The sequence below is a fragment of the Pholis gunnellus genome, assembly GCF_910591455.1.
Source record: "Pholis gunnellus genome assembly, chromosome: 9".
Classification (NCBI taxonomy): domain Eukaryota; kingdom Metazoa; phylum Chordata; class Actinopteri; order Perciformes; family Pholidae; genus Pholis; species Pholis gunnellus.
Window position 1 is genome coordinate 7,422,572 of NC_136535.1, and position 22,944 is coordinate 7,445,515.

The 22,944-nt window shown below is 40.5% G+C and overlaps 1 protein-coding gene across 1 annotated transcript in view; it reads right to left on the reverse strand.

Moving 5' to 3' along the window:
* nectin1b (nectin cell adhesion molecule 1b) overlaps positions 1–22,944 on the reverse strand; it is a gene marked incomplete at its 3' end in the record, with an annotated part of 148,544 nt that overhangs the window by 45,422 nt on the left and 80,178 nt on the right. The window lies entirely within an intron of this gene.

Genomic DNA, 22,944 nt, shown 5'->3' on the forward strand with positions numbered 1-22,944 from the left:
AAACATGCACATACAGAGTTAAAAAAGAATCTCTTCGGTTGTACGGGACACTGAAACACCACCAGGTTTAAACATTTACACACTTGCCTTCTTTGGGCTCAGTTTGTTACTTTTGGAAACCGCTCAGTTGTGGCAAAAGAAAAAGAAAGAGAAGAAAAAAAATGTCAAGACGGCTCAGCAAAAACATACTTTATTATTCTCCGAGAGCCAAGCAAACACACACAGTGCTTCCCAGAATCCAAAGCAAATACAGCTAACCTTAACCCTACCTTGACAGCAGCGACACAGTTCAGTTAAGTCCATCAAGACTGAATGAAGATGATCCCTCACAGCACAGCTTCGTATTTCATTTCATGGAAAAACAAGTCTTTTTTTCTTTTCTTTCCTACTGGAAAATGTGCCATGTGTGCGATGTTGCTGTATGTACCGTGACTGCCTTGAATCTAAATTCATGCCGTGTTTCAAGTCACAACAATCGCCACAGTGCGTGACAGCTGCAAACAATGGTGAGTCCAACTTGAAAACGTAAATGCAAATGAAACACGTTAGAGGCTGAAGACAAAGGCTGAACCCAAAGCTGACACGGAGTGGAGAGCCCTGCTCCGTGCGCTGGCTTGTACACGTCTCACAGCTTGTTTTGCCCGGACATTGCATTTCATTGCAGCGTTGCCACCAACCACCACGCTACAGTGGGAGAAGATGATAAACACAAAGTGCAAAGTCGGTCTTTGGCTGGTAAATCGTGTGGGAATCTGGAGACAAGTCGCTAAATGGTCTCGTCCACAAAATGCTACCATGTGGAGGTTCGCAGCGCCATTTACAACCACATGTTTCTTTGTTCAGTTTCAGTGGAGCAGCAACAGTGTAATTTCAAGGAGGACTGGCAGCAAAGCCCCCGGTGGGCAACTTGTTTCGAACACAAGATGCACAGATGATCCATTCAGTCTAGATGAGTATTTGCTTTGTAAAATTGAGTTTGTTTTTTCTCTCAATTTTACTCTGGATTCCTTGATTGCCTTTTCACCAGGTTTAACAGGCAGATAGTGTATGTCGTATTGACCTGATGAAAGCAGGGCTGAGATGCAACAATGCCTCTATTACATCAAACAATTTCAAAACAATCACAATCACGTAGCGCCACACAAACAGCCATGAGGCGTTACTCATGGCCGACTGGCTGCTGTTATATGTGTGTGTGTGGTATTTGCAATAGCTGTGGTTTGGGTTGTTGTGGATAGTTGACAATTAATGTTAGTCAGTGTTAGACATTTGAAAAGACTTTAGCTCAACCAAATGACAAAAACATATTTTCTCAAGGGGTCTGATTGCGTATTGCTGCCTCTTATCATTTGTGCCAATTTGGAGTCTGCGTTTTCCTCTCAAAAACAGCTAATGTAGCAACAGTACAGTACTTGCATTGAGCTCAAGCTGACCTCAAAACTCACCATGAATGGGTTCTTTCTGTTATTTATGTCCAGCCTCCCCTCTATTTCCTCTTATCTCAGTTTGGTAATGAAGTACAGTGAAACAACATCGGGATAATCACTTGAGTTAATTAACCCTACTGACAAGGATGGGTCTCTCCCGCTAAATAGAGTGCTGAAGCGATGACGTATTTCACAAGTTCACAAACACAAGTTTATGATATACACACATTTTGTTCAGCAAGATAATCTTCACTAAGTCTTGGTATATGACGCTTTTTTTCCAGCTAAAACAATATATTACATCTAAAAAACAGATCATTCAAAACAATGATCTGTTTACTCTAGTGACATCACAGTGGACTGTTTTTTTTATTTATTTATTTATTTGATTGTAAACCATTGAAAGCTTCTATTCACCTCCATTGTATTGGGTTATCCCCAAAAGATTCCTGCACAAATGAAACCAACATTATCTTCTTGAAAAGATGCCAGTAGCAGTAAATGAGATGGTTTTTTTGTGTTTTGGGTGAACTGACCCTTTAAAAATCCCCACTACAACAACAATGTTTTACGACTCAAAGGACCATTGACTTTCAGAGTGTACCTCGCTGATTAATCTTAACAACGGAGGGACCGATAGAGAAGCTTCAGTATGTTCCAGTTAGGCTCACCGCTCACTGTCTACTGATCTCTTTCAAACCCCTTGATTGCTCCCGTTGGATTATCTGGCGGATGTGCGACCGCATGTGCACGACTGTGTGAACCTGTGTGCGCAATGTGCATGCAAGTGTGTGTTTTAATTAAAGTTTGAGGAGGACTTGGAAAAGTTGAATTTAGCAAAGGCAGGCTGAAAAATGGTCTCGTTTTTCTTGTCTTCATTTCTGTGTCGGTTCTTATCTCCCTTTAAGCTCGGCCACTGCACAGGTTATCTCCAAATTACCAACAGAACTCATTTATTCTTCAATTGAATTAGGTCCTAGAGAGAAGGCCCGCACAACCATCTCTCTTTTATAAAACACCCCACCAACGGTGGCTAGCCGCAGCTCCAATGATTAGACCACAGCGTGACCTGGATCAAACACCTCAATCAGACACAGCTTGTGCTCTCGTTCGCTCTCTTTGTCTTTCTCACAATCCTCTCCCCTCTCAGTCGTTCTCTTCTACTGTCCCTTGACAACAGCGACAAAAAAGGAAGCAACGGACAGCAAAACAAGCATTTTATTTCAACATCAAAGTTTGAGTTCATACCTGCATTAATTTAACAGGGATTAAATAATCTGTAATTAAAATCAACAAAATGTAATATTCCAGCAGCTCTGCGGTTAATTATTAGAGTCTATAGATGTTCGCATAAATTATACCTATTTTTCTTCCTAAGTCACTTAGTTAAAAAATAACATGTAACCAATCCAACCTGGGACTTCAACCTGGACATGAGATTTATGTTAATATAGAGGCTGAAAATAATTGCATTAAAAGGTGCTAAATTCGAAACTCAGAGCATTTCTATTGCCTCCACAATACGGCTCTCAACATGGTGACGGCTGAGCTGGTGGCTCGCAGCTAACGGTGCTAACGTCGCTAACGGTGTAAACAATGACAGCTGTGCTGACGGGGCTAACAGTGTTTAAGTAAATAGACCCTTGAGAATGGGCGCTAAACGTACGCAACGACAAATAGTTAAGAGCAAATAGTTGTTTGCTGCTATATTAATGCTCTGAATACATAAAGCATATGACTAGAGAACCTTAAAAGGTGAACATTATGGAAGATAAATCCCTGTTATTACTGTAAAACCTTTACAGCATGATGGAGTCTTACATTGTACATTGCCCATCATACAGCAACAAATTAAAGATGGATGAGAATTGCTCCTACATAACATATCCCACCTTTCATTCAGCATTCCAACTACCCTGCTCCCATTTTTTGTTTGGGATAAAAGTGATCAACCCGGCGCATCCCTTTAGATTTAACTTCTTACCGCTTATCAAATGAACTGTTTTCTGTCTCTGCATGTTTACACACAGTGAATGAGCCAACACAGCTGTAGCTAATTTATGCTAATTGGGACAAAGCAAGAGCAAACTACTCCAAAAGTACTTTCATGTGATAGTTGCCTCACAAGTAAAGGAAATATTGAGGATATAGCAGTGGCGGGCCGTGCATTTTATACCTGGGCCTTCACTGCTGTCCTGCAGCTGAAACACAGCTACGGTTATTATTTGTTTCGTGTAAAAATGAAGCTCAACACCTGTAAATGCACTAACTGCTGAGTGCAGATACATGAATACGCCGAGAGTGTGTCTCCTCTCTTCTCTGACTGCAGCTGGGACTGCTGCGCACTACTGTGAGAGTAACCACCTGTGAGTTCTTTGGGGCGGCTCACGGCAGCACCCGCTGCTCGTTCACGACGGTAACTGTAGAACGGTAGGTGCTTTCACGTCAGAGTCAAAACACCAGAAAAGTCTCCAATAACACCAGAACAAGTCGCTAGATTTGTCATTAGTAGCTTTTGACAAAAAAAGTCGCCATGAGGGTTTGGAAAGTCACCAGATTTAGCGAGAAAAGTCACCAAGTTGGCAACACTGGCACCGGCTAAATATGTCCCCAGCGCAACATTGGACGTAACAATGGTTCCTATTACATATAAAACCAAACAAAAATCCATCTTCATAAAAACAAGTTGTACAAATAATAATATATAAACAAGCATATTAAAGCTATTAACTTACCAAATGCTGTTCACTTAAAGACTAACTCCATCCTCCTTTGTTTGTTGACAAAGAGTTTAATCCCACGGTTAAATCCCAACTCACAAATCCGTTTCTCCTCCTTCAGCCATTGAGTGTTAAAAAAACAAAGCTAGGTAAAAAAAAAAAAAAATAGAGCAAAATGCAAAAAATTTCATAATTTCTTATATCTTTCAATTTGAACTCTTACTACTCCGACTAAGCCTCTGCTTAAGTTTCTCTTCACAATAGTCACGTGCTCGCCCATCGACCAATCACAGCACACGCTGCACCTCACCGCAGCGCTGCACCTGAAAACTGAGCTGCCCGTTAACGCTGACGTACTTGTAGGCCAGCTAGCAGGTATGGCACGTCAAAGAATACGCCCAACATGTCAAACTAAAGATCTGATTGGTTGAAGACTATGACAATCAACACTGTCGTCCCCATTCACTTAAACTGCACATGGATTCACTGGTGAGTCTGCAGGCCTGGGGCCTCTCTTCTTACCCAGAGACACAGAGGTGAAATCTGATTGGATAAAAGCTCTACTTAAAACAAGCTGCACTGGAAGCAGAGCAACTGAGGAACACAGTAGCTGTGCAATGAGAAAATAAGATAATGGGAAAAATATTTGTATAAATTATAATACATGTAGTGTATTTAAGAAAATTATTAAATTATAAAATAGCAATAACTTTGTGATTCTGTTTAGGCCAGCAGAGAAGGCTTTGCTGGCCCTGACAGCCCGCCACTGGGATATAGTGACTGTAGTTTAAGTTGTGATCCCTGTGTGGCTGCATTTCTAGTTGTCGGTGCAGAAAAGGAGACCAAATGTAACCAGACAAACAGTAACAGACATGGGGGGTGGAGAAAGAGAGTGGCTGACTGACACAAGCTTAAACAGTAAGGAAGCCCAAACAGGTGAGACCAATATTCCCTAATGACCCTCAACTGCAACCTCCAGGCTCCTGCAGGTGTTAGTTAGCGCAGCTGTTTCTTAATTAAGACCTATACATATATCAGAGACAGCTCTGGGGGTAGGAAAAATACAATCTTTTGATCTAAACCACAGTGGGAGGAGCTAAAGAGAGTGAATTAAATATAAATGACCTCTTTTTATTTACATTTATTGAAGACATCTGCATTGATTGTTTTGGAATGGACTGGCTAAATTAGAACACGACTGTAGTTTAGTATGCAGAGTTTGAAGAACCAGGTTTATTTTTTTCAGGAAGTAGCAACGAGCAAGAGGATAATATTACCTGGTCTGAGCAGCTCTCTTTCTTCTATAGAGGTATAGCATAATGCTGGGGGGGGGTTGTGTTTCACTGCCTGAATAAGTCTGCATAAATAAATATCTTCAACATATTAGACTTTTCTTCACCAGCTAGCTTAGAATGGCAACCGTCTGCTGGGAAGGAGGTGTACCTGGTGCTGGAAATGGGATTTGTGAGACAGTAAACAAAAGCAATGAGCTCAAAGATGCAAAGAAGTTCCAAAGTGCTGCAACATTGACAGATTATCCTCTGTGGGATCCTAATGCAAGAAATCCTCCTCACACAGTCATTTCATTCATTGCTAAAATATAAAAGATCTGTTCTTCTTCTTCCCATACAATTATGTTATTAGTGGAGCTTTAATTTATCTTAGCATGTTAGCCAGAAAAAAACTGTGGTTCTTCTGCTCTGCCCAATAAGATTTTCTTTTGCCTGGTGAGAAGTGTTTGCATAATTAAAACCCCACTTGGCTAACTGTTCTCTCTACTACAAATATTGCTTTAGATTTATTCCTACAGTATCTATTGCCTGGGAGACCTCTTGTCTTTGATGATTGCCTCTCTCCCTTCCTCTCCCCTCTCCCTTTTGCTTCTACATCTGCTTTCATTTTTCTCTGTGTGTATGACAAACAGCGAAGAAATTCCTAACTGTGGTCGTCCTAAGCCAGCAGCCCCTCCTCCAGTTTTCTCTTGGCAGCACGGCTCGTGTCTCACATTTAATCATGAATGCTTTGCCAGGCAGCTGGGCCTGAGGGAGATTCAGTGGGGGAACAGTAGAAACCTGATCTGGCGAGGCAGGCAGCGTACAGTTAACCCTCTCCACAAAGACCCAGGAGTCCGGCCGTAACATCACCATCATGATCGTTTTCACCGAAAAACAACAGTCGGTGGCATCGAAACACTGAAAGTTCATAAAAAGCATCGGGAGCACTTTTCATGGCAAATTAATTAAACAGATGGGAAAGGGAAACGTCATTCTCTCTGCATGCTGTCCCCTCTTTTTCCCCCCCATTTCTTTTCCCCATGAAGACTATGACTCTTGTCTAGTGAATGAAAATACAAACACTGCCAAGACATGTGTGATCTATTAAGCTGACCAAATTTAAATCTCCACCAGTGGCCAGCCCCACATCACAGTGTCCAACATTCTCATTCACATCCATCCTGTATAATTGCATCCTCAAAGAGAATGCTTTAAGGGAACAGATAATTGAGTGGCACATGAACCTAATCATCTCTGCAGAGTCTCTCGGGGCCATTGGGAGTGACGAACTCTTTATCTCACAAGTCAAAGGAGAACATTTCCCTTAATCTCACTCTGGATTCAAAGAGTATAGGGCATTATAATGGTGCCCACAAATCTTCTTCTTTTGAGTCCATCAAGTATTTTTCCCCGAAAAGCATGGAAGTAGTGTCTCTGAAAAAAATGCTTTAAAGGTGCAATTTTATCCTTCATTGACATCTTGGTAGTTGCTGAAGCAAATAGAAAATCTGAATTTCGTCAATAGAAAGGGAAGTCCAAATTGAGCTCAGGTCAGCCAAGCAAGCAACTGATTGTCATTGTGGACTCCTGTCAATAGGCCTCAAAGCATATTTATTTTCAAGCCTTAATAAATATCACACCAATGAGATTCAGCAACGAGACACACGTTATTAATGGGAATTATCTCGTCATAGCAGTTTTCCTCTGTTTCTATTCTTTGTGCTAAGCTAACCAACAACTGACTGGAGACATGCATTTTGAAGTTATCAGCCGATTGAATGGCCGTTATCAAATACACCAACCACGTTGTGAAAGTGAACGTGAAATTTAACGTTGTGTAATGAAACAAAACAACTTTAGGTTCAGGCAACAAAATTACTTGGTTAAATTTAGCAAAAGATTGCGGTTTGGGTTCATATAACAAAAGTACGGGATACAAACAGCATTGAATGTCCTGTGTTTGTATGACCCATTCAACGCCATCAACTGTCACCCTTTATGGACTTTGTCATTCTTTCACCACATCATCTGACTTCCTCCTTTGCTCCCGTCATAATTACTACGGTCAGGTTGACGATGTCTCCTTGTATTGGTGATCAACAATGTAAAAAGATAGTAACATCCTTCTTTCCAAAAATGTTAAACTATTACTTTAAGCGTTGCAAAACATCAACATTGAATGTATGCAGGGTTCTGCAGAATCACCTAGGATCAACATTCTGTTGAGTAGTGGGGTTGCAAGCTTTTGTTTGATACTTACAAGTTATTGTTTGCAGCATTTTACAGATTGCAAAGAAATGTATGACACATCATGTTTGGACCTTCAAGAGAAACCTGAGAAGTCTAATCATGTTTCAGTCATGTGCTTTATTTCACATAGTTTGGTTATGACTGTCTGTGACAGCTTCCAAAAGAAAATACAGTAGGAGGTGACTATATATTTAAATATTTGCAATTTACTCTTTCAAGAAATACTGTGTGATTGTAAAGTCACAATCAAAGGGGGTTGCAGCCTTTTTTTACGTGTTACACAATATGGTGTCGCAGTGATCACTCTGCAGGTGCAAGCACCATTCTCTTCTACTGTTATTCTTTGAATGCAGTTGACCATGTGACCCAGGGTACAACTATTCAAATCAAGCCTTATCCAGTTGAATTAATAATTACCGCTGGGTTCCAATGTTTGCCTGGCATGAGTCATTGGAGACATTTGTACTAAGCATGTCATTACCAGCTCCTCCACCACACAGCTGACAAAACTGTTCCACGGCACTGTGTGGAAGCCATGTTGGCTGAGGGCAGAGGGTGGGAACACCATATTTTTTTTTTTTACTTTCACACAGCTACAATTAAAATCTACACAGTAGTTTTTGAGAAAGACTGAACCTGAACCAAATTTGAATGTCAGCCTAACATGCACCCGGCACCGGAGTCACAGACTGCCGTCATTATGAGGGCCAGGGATAATTACAGTGCAGAGTGAAAACCACGAGGCGGAGAACCCGAATGGAATTTTAATAAAAAGATGACCTGAGAAAGAGAAAAGCATGTGGTTGATAAAATGCAGCGCGAAGAATCAATAGCTCCATGTGAGAAAGATGATTAATTCACACAAGACAATATATTCTGTAAAGTGCTATTTGGAGTGTTTATCACTGGCACCCCAAGGGACACTTGTTTGCAACTGAAACATCTATTTGAAAGGCATACTTGCAAATGAAAACCTTGTGTTACTTCTATTAAATCTGCAAAAATGACAATAAACCACTCTTAATGCAAAATTGTGCATATAGTTGCACCAGCTGCTTAAAGACAAATGACAAGGTACAAGGTTGAGATTAGAGGAAAGTATTTCACAAAGTTAATTCTCTGTTTGGATCCATAACAAATAGAAATGTAGTTTGAGATAAACATTTCTGTATGAGTGTCTGAAAAAGGTCGTGTTAGTTCTTCTGGGTCCTGAAATACTTCTGCAAATGTTGAGAAATGCTGCAAAGCAAGCTTTGACATATGGTTTTGGGAATCACTAACCTAGAGATTCATCAGAATAAATCTCATATTTCTCTCTTAAACCAAAACAAACATGCATTGTTCCCAAACTCCTCATCCGCAGAAATGCTGCACACAGTCAGAATTTCACCAGGATACTTGATTTGTTTCTGGTTCCCTTCCATCCGTGGCTCTCTAAACAGAGCCTACACTTTGTTTATCCTTCGTCTGGGCACTTCCAGCCTCAAGAACACAGGCATTGACTGACAATACCAGCAAATTAAGACTCACAAAGTACTCCTTCCCCAGTTACTCTGCACTCTTTGAAACAAGAAGTAAATGTGTTCACAATAGCTCACCACGGACCCTCTCATCGATCAGCCGGAGCGTCTTGGGGGAAATTTACAAATCCAAACCAACTCTCTGTTTTCTCTCTCTTATTCCAGCCTGCTGACATTCTACCAAAACTTTCAACATTTGGTTGCTGCATGGAAAAGATTGCTCATTTTTAAACAATCTGTCATGAAACAAGCGCATTCAAAAACTTAAATGACGGGCTGATTAAACAGCTGCAATCAAAAAGATTACTGTGCGTTTATTTTTATTTTTAGAATAGACAATTATAAAAAAAAGTCCAAGTTTGCGGTGCTTCATCATAATATTGGCTTTACTTTCAGTAATTGGAAAATTCTAAATAATATGAGCTGCTCCTTTTGTTTTGTGGGAAGCACTGTTCCAGAACATGGTCGGCTGAGGATAATCATGAGAGAATATCAATGTAATACAAAGTCTGTCAAAGCCGAGCCACCGTCCAATGGGGTCACATCGCCCTGACATATAAACTTGCAGTGAAATCATTATGAAGCACTGCCCCTCGTCCTTCAATGTGGCTCTTTCACGTCAGATCATAATGTACCCTGCAAACTTTCAATACCTTTGTAGCATCTGCTTTTTGCAGCGAGTGATGAATTCAATAGAGAAAGGTCTCTCACTAACACAATAGATCACCTGATTGATGGCCATTCCTGAAAGAACTGCCAGAACAAAACAAGACCCTCTCCTCCAATTCCCTTAGAGGCGATGAGTTTTGTCGGGTGTCAAAATGAACAAAAAAGGGAGGAGAGGCTGATTCATTCTGGCCTGAAAATAGATGACAGGAAAGGACTGCTACCACACCAACTGCAGCTCAACCCCACAAAGACATCACCTGATGGATGAAGAGGCACTTGATTATGAGATGCGCAAAATCATATCAAGCTCCCGTACAATAGATGTCGTCATCTAATGGGCACATCTGCTATGGTGTAAATCTTTGTCATTCAGATTAACAACAGCATATCATTAATGAGGGTGGACACAATATCATGAGCACATGTACAAAATTCTGCATATAATACAATACGATTGCATACTACTACAGCATGTGAAGCTCAATAAGTGGAATGTTGTTGAGAGACTGTGTCAGAGGTGTTGATTCAGTTCTTGTTCTCACCTTTTTAACTAGGTTTTGTAAATATTGTTAATTCATTTTCAACAAAATCACATTTTTGCTTTGTGGAAAATGACTTCTGGGCATCAGCAGAAAACACATTCAATGAGAAATTTAAAAACAGAAAACATTAACGTGTTTTTCTTTAATAGCACTTTCTTACCATTATATCACGACATTGTCTGCCAATTTGAAATTCACCCTTTTTTTCCCCCCCAGTTTACGATGATCTGTTCATTCCCAATGATCACATTCACAGCTCGGACACAGGAGCCACTTTTGAGACTGATGTCACTTTCCTGAGAGGATGCCAAGACCAGAGTTCATTTCAAAACCAAAGCCTGGAGTAGTGTATTAAAAAAAATGACCTACCGGATTGAATAAGGAAATTTGCCTCTGACATCATGTCTAACATAAGTGTGTGTATGTGTGTGTGCGAATGCTCATTCTTTGTTCCCCTCTTTTATTTCTTTTCATCCAGGTTTTTTTCTTCTCATTCATCTCTCTTGTGGAGCTCTTCTTTGTGAGCCCTGCAGGTATTTTCAGCCTGCCCTGCAGCTCTGTTCATGAGCTGTCACTGTCACTTGTGGTGTCATTATTTTATAAACTGAATAAAGCAGGATGATTTTCATATTAATTAAAGCATGTCAGCCAGGCTTTAGTAAAATACAGTTCACAAGCTCCTGTTAGAAACGGGTATTGAGGACTAAATTAGCCGCTCTGTGGTCGGGTAGAGTCCGGCAATATAGCTTTTAAACTCTTGAGCCCAAAGGATCCAGTGTTGTGTTGAATACTGTTTCCCTGTCGATATGTGTTCCGACATACCTAAACCTGAACAAACACTCATCTCTAAACCTAACCACCAAGGGAAACACTATCATTATAACAGCAGGGAAACAGTGTTCCATGAGGGAACAGACTACCCTGTGGCGTAGGTACAAAAAGGTTCGAAGTAAGATTGTCTATATATAGAAGATATCCATAGGCTACTGTTTTGAAAACATGGGGACTTCATCTTTCAGAATCCAAAAAAACATCTGTATGTTGTCCAAACTGTGTCCTAGTACAGAATATTTTAACAATAAAGCCATACAAAATATATCCTATAAGTTGTCTCATAAACCTCATAAACCGCTGTGGGGCCTCACAGTCTGCCTGCATAGCATGGAGCTCTTCCATCATATATGAACTCTAGTTCATATTCATTGTGTTTATTACTTATTTCAATGTCTTTGGGAGATTCACTATGTTATTTGTAATGTGACAATATGGCAATGCACATAAACATGAACCAAAACACAGAGTATATTTTATCATTTATATTCTAAATGGGGTATTTTAGTGTGTCTTCATCAAATTCACAGTTGCAGTAAAGAGTAGGATAATATATTCAGTTGCATCATTATCGCTTGAATCTTGGATATAATGGCGATCTTGCCTTTAACATTTAGATTATGTAGTAGGGAGGAATTCTTATTTTTTCCTTTACTGCATCTCCATTTATTTAGGCATGGCATAGCCGTATGTTTACTTATGATAGATCCATATTCCTGAACTTTTTACCCTTCAAAGGAGACCACAATACATGCACATAAGCCTTGTGGTTGAGGAGCTTTTTATTATTCATCTTGGTATGTTATCTTAGATGTATTTTCCTTGTGCTAGGGCTTAAGAGAATAAAACTGGCACACAATAATATATACATAACTATTGGTGTTCATGGTCTCAAAGTTGATTATATTTGACCTGATTTTCTTCAGAATATTACTAAAACCATGCAGCCACTACGGAGCTGCTGTCATGTTACTCGTCCTGGTGAATCATTCTGTTTATTTCTGGCTTCTGGTTACTCAACCAGAAGGTCAATTAACCATTCTAAAGTGAAGCTACTTGGTTAAATTGTTTAGCCTTTAAGCCAGTTGAAAGCTTGGGAAGTATTTAGAAAAACAAGGCTAAGTATGCAGGTCGGAGGATTGGTTTGACTTCTGTCAATCATGACAGGTGATGATGAGTCAAAACAGCAGGTGTTTCAGGGGTCAACGCTTTCCGGCCTCTCTGTGGTTACCTGGAAGGTCTTACAAAATGTAATTTGCTGTCAAAATAATGCCATAAATCCATAAATCCCCTTGAGAAAACAAGTTGTTAATAAGGAGTGAAATCTGCTTTTTAATTGCACAACTCATTTTTTGAACTTCAAAGGTTCTTCAAAGCAGAAGCACACACACAAAAAAGCACTTCCATGATGACAACGCCAGTAGTGGAGTTGAAATTTGTCGTCCAATATAAAAGGTAGAGAACCAACACCACTTCTCTTGTTTTTCTGCACTACAACATATAATGCAGCAGCATTTTATCAGATCTAGCATTTAACCAGCACTAAAAAGAAACTTTGCTTCATGTATTGTAATATAACATCACTCCCAAGTGCTGAGACTCCATTTAACAACAATAAATGTAACTGGACTATATTTCTTTACATCCCACAGCACTGTGCTTATTGCTGCACTGGAGGGTATAGCTTTTATGGACCAGTGGTGGTTGGTGTGTACAGGTGATGCAGCTTTGTATACTGTAGCATGTGTTTGTTGTTTTTGTGCCTGTGGGGATAAAGAAAGTTTATTGAACTTGACTGTTTCTTTTTCTATTTACTGGGAGATGCAATGTAGACCGCTTCACTCCTGTTCATCTACTACACCGTATATCATTGAGTGGGACCTTGGACATATCGGAGATGGAATAAAAAATATAGGTTTGAAGGAGTAGTTTGACGGATGGGAGCAATCATTTGTGAACCAAACTTAGCCAAAACAGATTTTGACTTTGATCTTATTTGCTTGTGTTTCATCCAATCACTGCGATGATGCACCACAGCCCACCAGCCACAATGTGTAATAGCGCCCGTCCCTCCAGATGAAACGCTGTGTTTAGAGAGATGTCCTCTGACGACAGCTCTCCGTGAGTGGTCATCATTCAACTGTCATCATTCAATTCTGACTTGGAAAAAAAAAAAAATTCAAGGCCACGTGAATTGTGTTTCAACATACTTCTCATACACTGCAGCAGGCTGATAGATGGGTTTTGTTGGGGCTGTACTTTATGTTTTTTTTTCAATGGCATGAGCACACAAAGTGCTGCAGTTTGAGGCCTCAGGGTCACTCACAAGAAAACATCCTTCAACTCTGTCATTGAAATGGTGAAAACAGCACACAGCTTATTTTGAATAACCTGAAGGCCACAAATACTCACAAATAGACAAGACATGTTGACAGTGAGGGTATGAGCTGAGGAATCTTTTCTTCAAAATAATTTCATAGACTTTAACATATTTGTTGTTTCATTGGAGGTTTAAAGTGGAGCTTTGTGTTCTCGTGCATTTACTTGTCAAGTGTCACATTATGCCGAGGCACTCGTGAAGCAATCAGTCTTGCCCGTCGCTGAATACCTTCTCCTCAAACAGGAAGCTTTTTCCACACAAGGCAATTCATTGGAAGAAAAGAAACCTGTTGAATAAACACACGTGTATCATGTTTCCTTTTGACAGGATGCTTCATGGCAGGAAGTCCCTCACTTTCTGTCCCGAGTCAGCCATCAGGGCCCCAAGACGGATGTGTAAGGGACCACGTAAGATGTTTCCAAACATTGTTCTACAGCAGCCCGTTCACCAGCAAAACGTGTCAGCGCTGGACCTTTCTGCAAACCATGGATGTGTACGTTTTTGCAGGGTCGTGTCCCTTGTAAAACCAAAAGTAAACGTTGACTTTACACTTCTTACGTAACATGAGAAAGTCCACTAAGGGCGGTAGTTATTTATTCATGACATTTACCTTCTTACAGTTGTTATGTTACATTGTTAGGTTATTATTTTAACACAAATCATATTTTTTTTCTAATCTTAACCCCACTAACACTTACCACATGGCATTGTGCATTTCTGCAAGTCTGATTTCTGGAAGGCTGATATGAAACATATTGCTATGTATGTTTGGTTCAAATGTCATGATTTAATGTAAAATGCACACACTCTTTCTGGCGACTGGATTTCCTCTTGAGAAATGAATGTTTGTACTACTGTTGAGCTTATACATATGTCATTCCACAGATGTAAACAATAAAAGTGGTGGAAAACAAGTCTTGCAAGAAAGCGTTGGATAAACTACTTACAGATTTAAATGAGTCGACTTTATGGCAACAAATTCAAACGTTAAGCATCCTGATTGTCAAAAAATGTTCATGTCATGGCAAAGCACAGCAGCATTAAAAGTATTTTGATGGCTGAGTTCAGAGAGCAAAGCAAACACCACAATATGCCAATTCTAACTAATGGTTAAGATCAACAAGTAGTATAAATAATCAGAGATGCTCTGAGATCCTCTGAAGGCCACAGCTTCTGCCAACTTCTCAGCAAAACAAGATGACAAAGCTCTTTAGAAAAAAGGGCCCCAGTGATTATCAGCTTGTACGACTTCATCTTCAGGGAGAGACAGACATAAATAAACATGTCATCAGTCATAACGAGCATTCAATTATGCTAATACATTTCTAACTTTGATTAGCAAATTAAAGCTCAAAAATATGTTAAAATCTCATGGCACATCAACCAGAAAACATGAATTTACTTTAGCAATAATGCGTGCCTGGTAATTATTCATATTTTCTAAAATGACTTCTCCTCTTCAAAGCAACGATACAGTAGCACGACTCAGGCAACATGGGTGATGAAGTTCAGCAGAAGCTGCTGGTGAGGTTGAGGAATCATACATTGCTCAAAGGTAATGGCAGGATTCAAAAAGTTAGCTCTTCCTGTGATAGCACTGTATGATGCCCCGTGATATAGGCGCATTCCCAGCTACAACTTAAGGGGAAATGTGTGTTATCTGTTTCTACAGTCTGCTCACGATGATAACTTGTTGTCCAACAAAGTGCTGAGGTAAACTAGCCTGGCACACATTACAGACTCCATAAGGTTAGATTTAGCTCGCCAGATGTTTCTATCAGGAATTTTTTTATTATTATTAAAACAGTGGTTTATTTTTACCAGGACCAACTTGATCTCATCCCTACGCATCATATTTTTCGCTCGGGCATAAGCTGACGTCGTAACGGTAGTGAGACGGTAACGATCAACGTTATATCACCTGAGTAACGTAGTGGAATGTTGGCGGTTAGGGTTTAGGTCCTGTCACTCAGTCGCATAGCCTTACGTGACATAACATTTTTAGTAATCACTGAACTTTCAGTTTCACATGGGCCACAAACACCGGTCCCCTGAGTTAAAGTCCTGTTTCTTTGACCCATCCACCACCTCTCTGTGGTCAATATCTAGACACTGCGGGCCAGTGCAGACGGGTCAGTGTGCAAGCATCGATATTTGACACCTTTGGAGTGAGACCAGGCTGCCCAACTCTGTAATTTGTGTTGCCTAAACTAAAATAGACCTTAACCATAGGTAATACAGGTTGGGTTGTTCTGGAAGATAAGGACAAAATGGCTAATTGGTCAATAAGGTAGGACTACCTGTTTCACCAAGATTTGTTGATGCACTGACTGCAAAACGACTCTGAAGATATTTGATCAAAATATGATGTTTTATGAAGAAAAACTAAACTGAAGAAAAACTAAAGTAGATCCAGACCTACTCACTCAAATGGAGCATTAAATACCACAGACACACTCGCAGTACAAAGCAATATCAGCCCCGCTGATGAGGGCTCTGTGACTGACCTCAGGTCTGTGTATTGAAACCTGCTGCTGGAGAAAACCAATCCTCCCGAGGCAACTAATTGGTTGCGACTCGTCATGGCAACCGGCCATGAAACTTCAGGGGAATTAGTCCCGAGTGGCTGTGTTGTGAGAATCAGATAGTTTGTTTGCATTTTTGCATGGATCAGCTTTTCAAGGATGGAGTTGCAAATAGCGCCGTAATCTAATCGATGGCTGGCTCCGCATGTGCATTTGTAGCCGATTAGGAGATTTATTTTTGTTAGCAGTAATGCTGAACCTTCAAAGGCCAGAGATTGGGAGGTTAAAGCCCAGAAGTCCACAGCTACAGATTCCCTGAGACATGAAGCGGTGTAAGACGTAGAACTTTGGACTCAATTAAATATTCTCTGGTGACCTCTGGTGCCCAAAGATAATTGAGTGGTTAAGTCAGCCTCTGCTGCAGCTACCTGCGTGTGTCCCTCCTGGCGTATAATCAGATTCCACCGCTTCCTCTTCTCGACTGAATCCACATCTCTGTCTGCCTGTTTCATTTCAAACTGCAAGGGGGGGAGGGGGGGGGGGGGATCCATTCTAAAAACCTCTGCTCTTTCAAAAACTAATCACATTTAAACTCTAATGAGCACCGCTCACATTTTTTGGCTGGGTATAGCCTGCAGTGTGAAACGCTGGCAGTCAGAGGTGACCATGTGAATTTTGCAAACATGGAAATGTAGACACCTTGTGAAGTGCACACAGCCTAGTGTGGTGCATTATAACAAAGAATACCAAACTACTGAGAAGAGTTCTAACGTTGATGTGTCCAGTTTGTGTCCAGTTTCAATGATTTTGATTAATCTCGCCCTGTCGAATATTTCTCCCTAATGTCCAATTTGATTTGTCCGTTAAGCTCAATTCAATTCTCTGGCATCTGAGTTTGGGAGACTTTTCTATGAACTGGACCAATAAGGCAGGCGCATTTAGACTGTGCAGTTTTACAGTATTAGTTCATATACTACCCTCTAGCTGCATTTGTTTTGAGTCGAGGACGGTTTCGAGGCTGTAACGACTGGCCAGCACCTCGTCCTGGTGGCTCTGCTGATGAGGATTGCTTCTGACAAAGGGTCATTGGCTCTGCATGATGACAGACATGCCTGTATGTGCTGATGGGCTGCCTCCTCTGGCACTGTTGCTCTAAATGTAGAATGGCACTGACGCTAATGTACACTGATAAAGCTGTGAGAGTCAATAGTCGGGGAAGAGAGTGTGGGGGTGGGAGACAGCGGATTCTTAATTTACCCCATTTGTCCCATTTGTCAGGCGCTGGATCTTGTGAACGGGGACGTGAGAGCTCTCCTTCAGGGATTCTTGAGAGGTTCATTTCATGGCAAGCTTTAAGGAATACTTCTCCCCCAAAATAAACATTCCTATATCAATAACTCATTTCCTGTTATCTCGAATTTGTAAAGAAAAGCTTTTCTCGCAGAACAGAGAATCCAAAAGTGGAGAAAATTCTTGATGAATTGAAGGGAATGATCTCACACTCGCACGTCCGGGCGAACGGTGTTCACGCGGAAGCGTTTTAAAAAGAAATGTTTCAGCAAAGATGCTGGTGTTTGGGAAGTACCAAGCAAACGAGATTTGGATTATACTGCGTGAGTTATGTGAGAGTTTGTAAACAGATATTTTGATAAAGTTTTGCTGTTTTGCTGTATTCATCAAGACTTTTGTCTGTTTTTTGATTCTCCGTTCACCGCAGATTTCAAGGTAACAGGGTGAGTAATTGATGTACAAATGTTAATTTTGGGGGGTTAAGTATTCCTTTTAATGTCTGGGGGCCAGGGACATTTTAATTTCATCTGACATAACGATGCTGAGCGAGATTTGATTCACTCTGTGATGCATTATTTCTTTTCTCCCAGTTGGAGCTGCGGATTCATGCATGATGATCACCAAAGACACTCAGATGTGGGGCAGCACTTCTATCTAGAAACATGTCGATACAGACTACGGAGAGACCTAATTGGGTCCTTCTGTTGAAGGAAAAAAAGTGGTTTTGTTCATTTATAAAATTCTCAAATAAAAAAAAATGAATCTGCTCTGTGTTCTGGTGATGAAGAGCATGAGAGCATGTCGATATGTTATTCCTCAGAATAACATCTTTCCAATCTGCATCACACTGCAACCCACATGTCTGTCTTTGAGGTATGACTTCTTATTTCACCACAATTCATATTTAAGTGAAGTCAAATTAAATCAATAAATACATGTAAATGTAAAACATATGATAAGGATAATTACATATATCACCACAGGGAATTAGGAAGCTACAGTTAAACCATGCACTGAAATTGCACAACAAATGGTGCCAAAAATATTTAAAAAAAGAAACAATTTGTACCTGGATATTATTACATCTATGTAAGTGATGTATAATGTGATTGTATGCATTAGCTTCACAAAGTTCAGAAGGTTAAAATCATGTCCTTGAAATCCCTCCTTCTGTTCCTGCAGCCACGCCTTGTTTCCATGTAAGACTGTCGGTCACAATCTGTTTTATCATCCTGCTCCTTCAGGAATCAATATTCAAAGAGATTTTCATTTTAGCCACCGACAAGACAGGAATTTGCCTTCGACAAATATGCACAGCAAATACCACAGATTCCTTCTGGCATCGGAAATGTGCGGTAATACTGTAATTCACGAGTTACTGTGTGTCGGAGGTCACGGTGCAGAAAAAAGCATCGATCAACAAAGGGATGAAGGGTATGCACACTAACTCCCTCTCTGCCCCTCTTAAACCCACACTCACACACACACACACACACACATACACACACATACACACAGCTTCTTTGACGCTGGGTAAATGGTCACAGGGACAGAGTATTCCCAGCAGGACTTTGTAGATGAGGGTTGTCAGCACTTTTCTCACCAGAGGGTTTAGGCCTTTCGTTCTGCTCTGGGATAGCTGAGTTTAATTGGAGAACGCTAATGCGCAGCTGGATAGCAGAGCTGCTCATGCCATGACTGCCTCTGAAAATGGGAGGGCGTGAAAGCAGAGCTGGTGGGTGTGTGTGTGAATGTGTGTGTGTGTGTGCGAGTCTACAGCAGCCACTGCAGGCATCCCTCAAGATGCCAACAAAATTATTCATGGGATCCAAGCAGTTTGTTTATGAGCCGTCTCATTTACAAAATAATAGGCAATAATAATTTCAGCAGATTGATCCTGGGTTAATCCAAATAATTGCCAATTCATTATAATTCCACATTTTCTGGAAATAGAATTGGCTTGTTCTGTCTGTCAGTGGGGTATAAACTGCATGCCCAATCGATTGGGTTATTGTGGAAACCAAAGGCAAAACTTCAGCGAACAATGTCAGAAAATATTCGGCACAATGGAAAACAAATTGGGAAACGTGTAACTACTTCACTGCATGATTGTTTCATATTTGAATGCAGACAGAGGCCTCATGAGAATTAAAATGGTATAAATAACGGTGCGCCAGGACGAGTTGATATACAACATAAAAGCTTTACATGGGAACAAAGCATTTGTGGGTTGTTTCCATTAGCAACCGCCTTTCAGTTTGTAGATGATCAATGGAGTCTGATGAGTCTTAGATCTGCTTTATGACTGTTTTCACTATTTTATGGAGTTCAGGATGTGCTTGGTTTCCGACAGATTCAAAGCAGTTAATTGATCTATGTTTATGTTACCTGACTCTTTATATGCATTGCCTTTACTCTCTAATCATTACATTATAGTCATTTAGCCGACGCTTTTATCCAAAGCGACTTACAATTCAGATTCGACCGCAATTTTTGGGGTTAAGTGTCTTGCTCAAGGACACATCGACATGCGACTAGCGGAGCCGGAGCCGGGGATCGAACCGCCGATCCTCTGATTGAAGGACGGCCCTGCTCTCCACTCAGCCACAATCGGAGAAAAGTTTTGACATACAAAGATTATGAGCCAATGATGGATACCGTTTGGCTAGAACTTTCCATCTCACATGTCCCAAATGATTTGTGATGAAAAGCTTGTGTGTTAGGGCGATTTCCGTTGGAAAAACAAAACATGGTGGTTTTGTTGATGTGAAGCTGTGTATAGTTTTGAAATCAGTAATTTCTTTCAGGTTTGTACCGGGTCAGTCGTTGTGATAGTGGAGTTGGTTACTGGCTACAACCCAAACAGAGAGAGAGAGAGAGAGTAATGCGTATTAAAAGTGAATGCCCACTGGATATTCATTCAAACACTGAAGATCTTCTTTTTTTTACCAGCCTTTGATTCAGTTTTTGTTTCAAGTCTGGAGGTGGTTTAAAAGCTTCCTGCACTCTTATTTGAAGCTCCAAGGGATGGTGCACCACTGTGGAGACCACAGGGGTTAAACACTCCTGGGACCTGGGTTAAGTCTCAGTGGAGGTGTGTGATACGACTATTACATTGTGAACGATTAAAATGTTTCCACAATCTGCCTTTACAGAGAGATTGATCGTGTCGTGCTACAGTGCCAAACCAACAGGCTGAAGGATTCCGTGTTTTCTAATATTCGGTTACCGGTTATGTTGTTTTGTCCCCGTTGATCTCTGTGAGGTTTACTGGAAGTGATGTCGCCCCGGTGTGTTTTACGTTGAGTGAGCACCGGCCAGACTCCTTTTGAAAAAAAACCTCCAGCCTTTTAATTGCTCCATTGTTATTCAGAAACTGGTCATATGGTAACTTAGGAGGCAATTTGACCTTGTGTCCTCTGATTAATTTGGTATGCGGTTAACACACCAGTCATAATTTTGTTTAATGAAAACTTAACTCCTGGAATTTGCTCCCGGTGTTCTTCACCACTGTTTTGGAGGAAGGATATAACGGGATAACAGGAGAGATAAGCTTTAAAAGTGACATATTTTCTTTTTCAATCAGTGCTGTGTGGTGAATGTAATTCATGCCGATGAGGAGAGCGGTGGACTTCGAAAAAGTAACAGATAAATATTTAATGAAACTTTTTATTTGAGATTGGAATTGGGTGAGGTGTTTTGTTACTTTGTGGGGGTATATGTCTTTATAAGGAAACTAGTTTGGTTGTGCTTTTCTGTCACTTGCAAAATAGTCTTAAAAACCAACATGAAAAAGAGCCGTGACACGATTGAAAAATATTGTGATATGATATTTTTGCCACCCTTAAGCCCCAGCAGTGTGTCTCTAGATTAGGAGGAGGAGGAGGAGGAGGAGGAGGGAGCGGGATGATATTGCTGAACAAGCCCTCTGGTAGGTCCATTCAGATTGTATGAATTTCCATATGCATCATGCTCTCCTGTGAAAATACTTGGTAAGCAGCTGTAGAGAACTCATGAACATCAGAGTCGTATATAGATCCTCCACAAGGCCAATACAGGGTCAGCAAAAAAAGAGAGGATTATGCTAGCAACTAAAAGAGTGTGTATAATTTCATTCATTTTTTTGCTCAGGTGTGCACAGCTGTATTCACAGTAAAGCACACACACACACACAGGCATTGATAAAAGGCCTAAATGGATGGAGAACACCTAATCAGCTCTGAACACTCAGCCAGTTGTCGGCGTTAGTGTTTCAACAACACTTGTGATCTATTCATTTGCAATACTGCTTGTTTCATTGTGAACATTCAGTCAGCTGCAGCTTCACTCTGCAGAAAAACAGCTCATTGTTGAGAGCCGTTTAGAGGCGATGTGAGAACAGATCTCAGCCTAAATTTCCTCAGTTCATTCCACTGGTTTGGTCATGGCAGTGATATTCTTTCCAAAATGCGTTTCAGATGGCGCTCCAAGTAAAACATGTGTCGACTGTAGTCACACCACTCGTTCGCCTCCGATAAAATCTGAGAAGACGTGAACAAAAAAAACTGTCAAGAAGCAGAACGTTTCAGGACATCTTTGATCAGACGACCAATGAAAATACCACAAGTGAGAGGGGGGAGAAAATATCTGCAGCTTAAGTAAGCAGGCTCTTTCCTGATCATTATCATGACGCTACAGTTTTATGTGGAGGAACACCAAGACAGTATGGAGTAGCTGGCATTACGCTCTCCAAGTGAAAGGATGCTGATGTGTCCTGACTAGACTAGTAAATAATAAGTTAGTGCATGGTGAATCCAGCAAAACGTCCAAAATGAACTGACTTTAGTGAGAAAGTTTATATGAATACAGCTGTGCCTCAATACAGAGCCACTAACATGACTGACTCTTAATCTTGTTAATTAACAAGACACCTTGGGGCACATTATCTTTGATCTTATTCCTGAAAAAAACCCCTATATATTATCTTTGAACAGATCTACAGTACATTAACTTTGGGACCACTTGTTCAAAAATGAAGCTCAGCATAAGTCCAATTAGGAAGACTATCTTAATGCTTCATTTATTCCCAATTCTCTCTCTCTCTCTCTCTCTCTCTCTCTCTCTCTCTCTCTCTCTCTCTCTCTCTCTCTCTCTCTCTCTCTCTCTCTCTCTCTCTCTCTCTCTCAGCTGATTATGGGCGTTTTATTTTTTTTAGTCAAACCAACCAGATTTTGTCACGTTCATTAGCCAATCATGTTGCTGCTGTCAAACTTCAAATCTGTCAGCATCATTCTAGCCCTCCCACAGAGAGAGCAGGCCCTCCAACAACGTGATGAGGGCAGAAAGGGCTTAGAGTAGTCAGTAATAATCTAAATCAAAATGATATGCTTTTATAATACACTTTAAAAAACGATTCAATTAAATTAATGTCTTTTCTTCTGTATTTTCTTTGTCATATACAGACAGCAATGATGATACACAGAATGTATGTTGATGTTGTCTAATATGAAATCTCTATTTGATCATGTGACGAAACC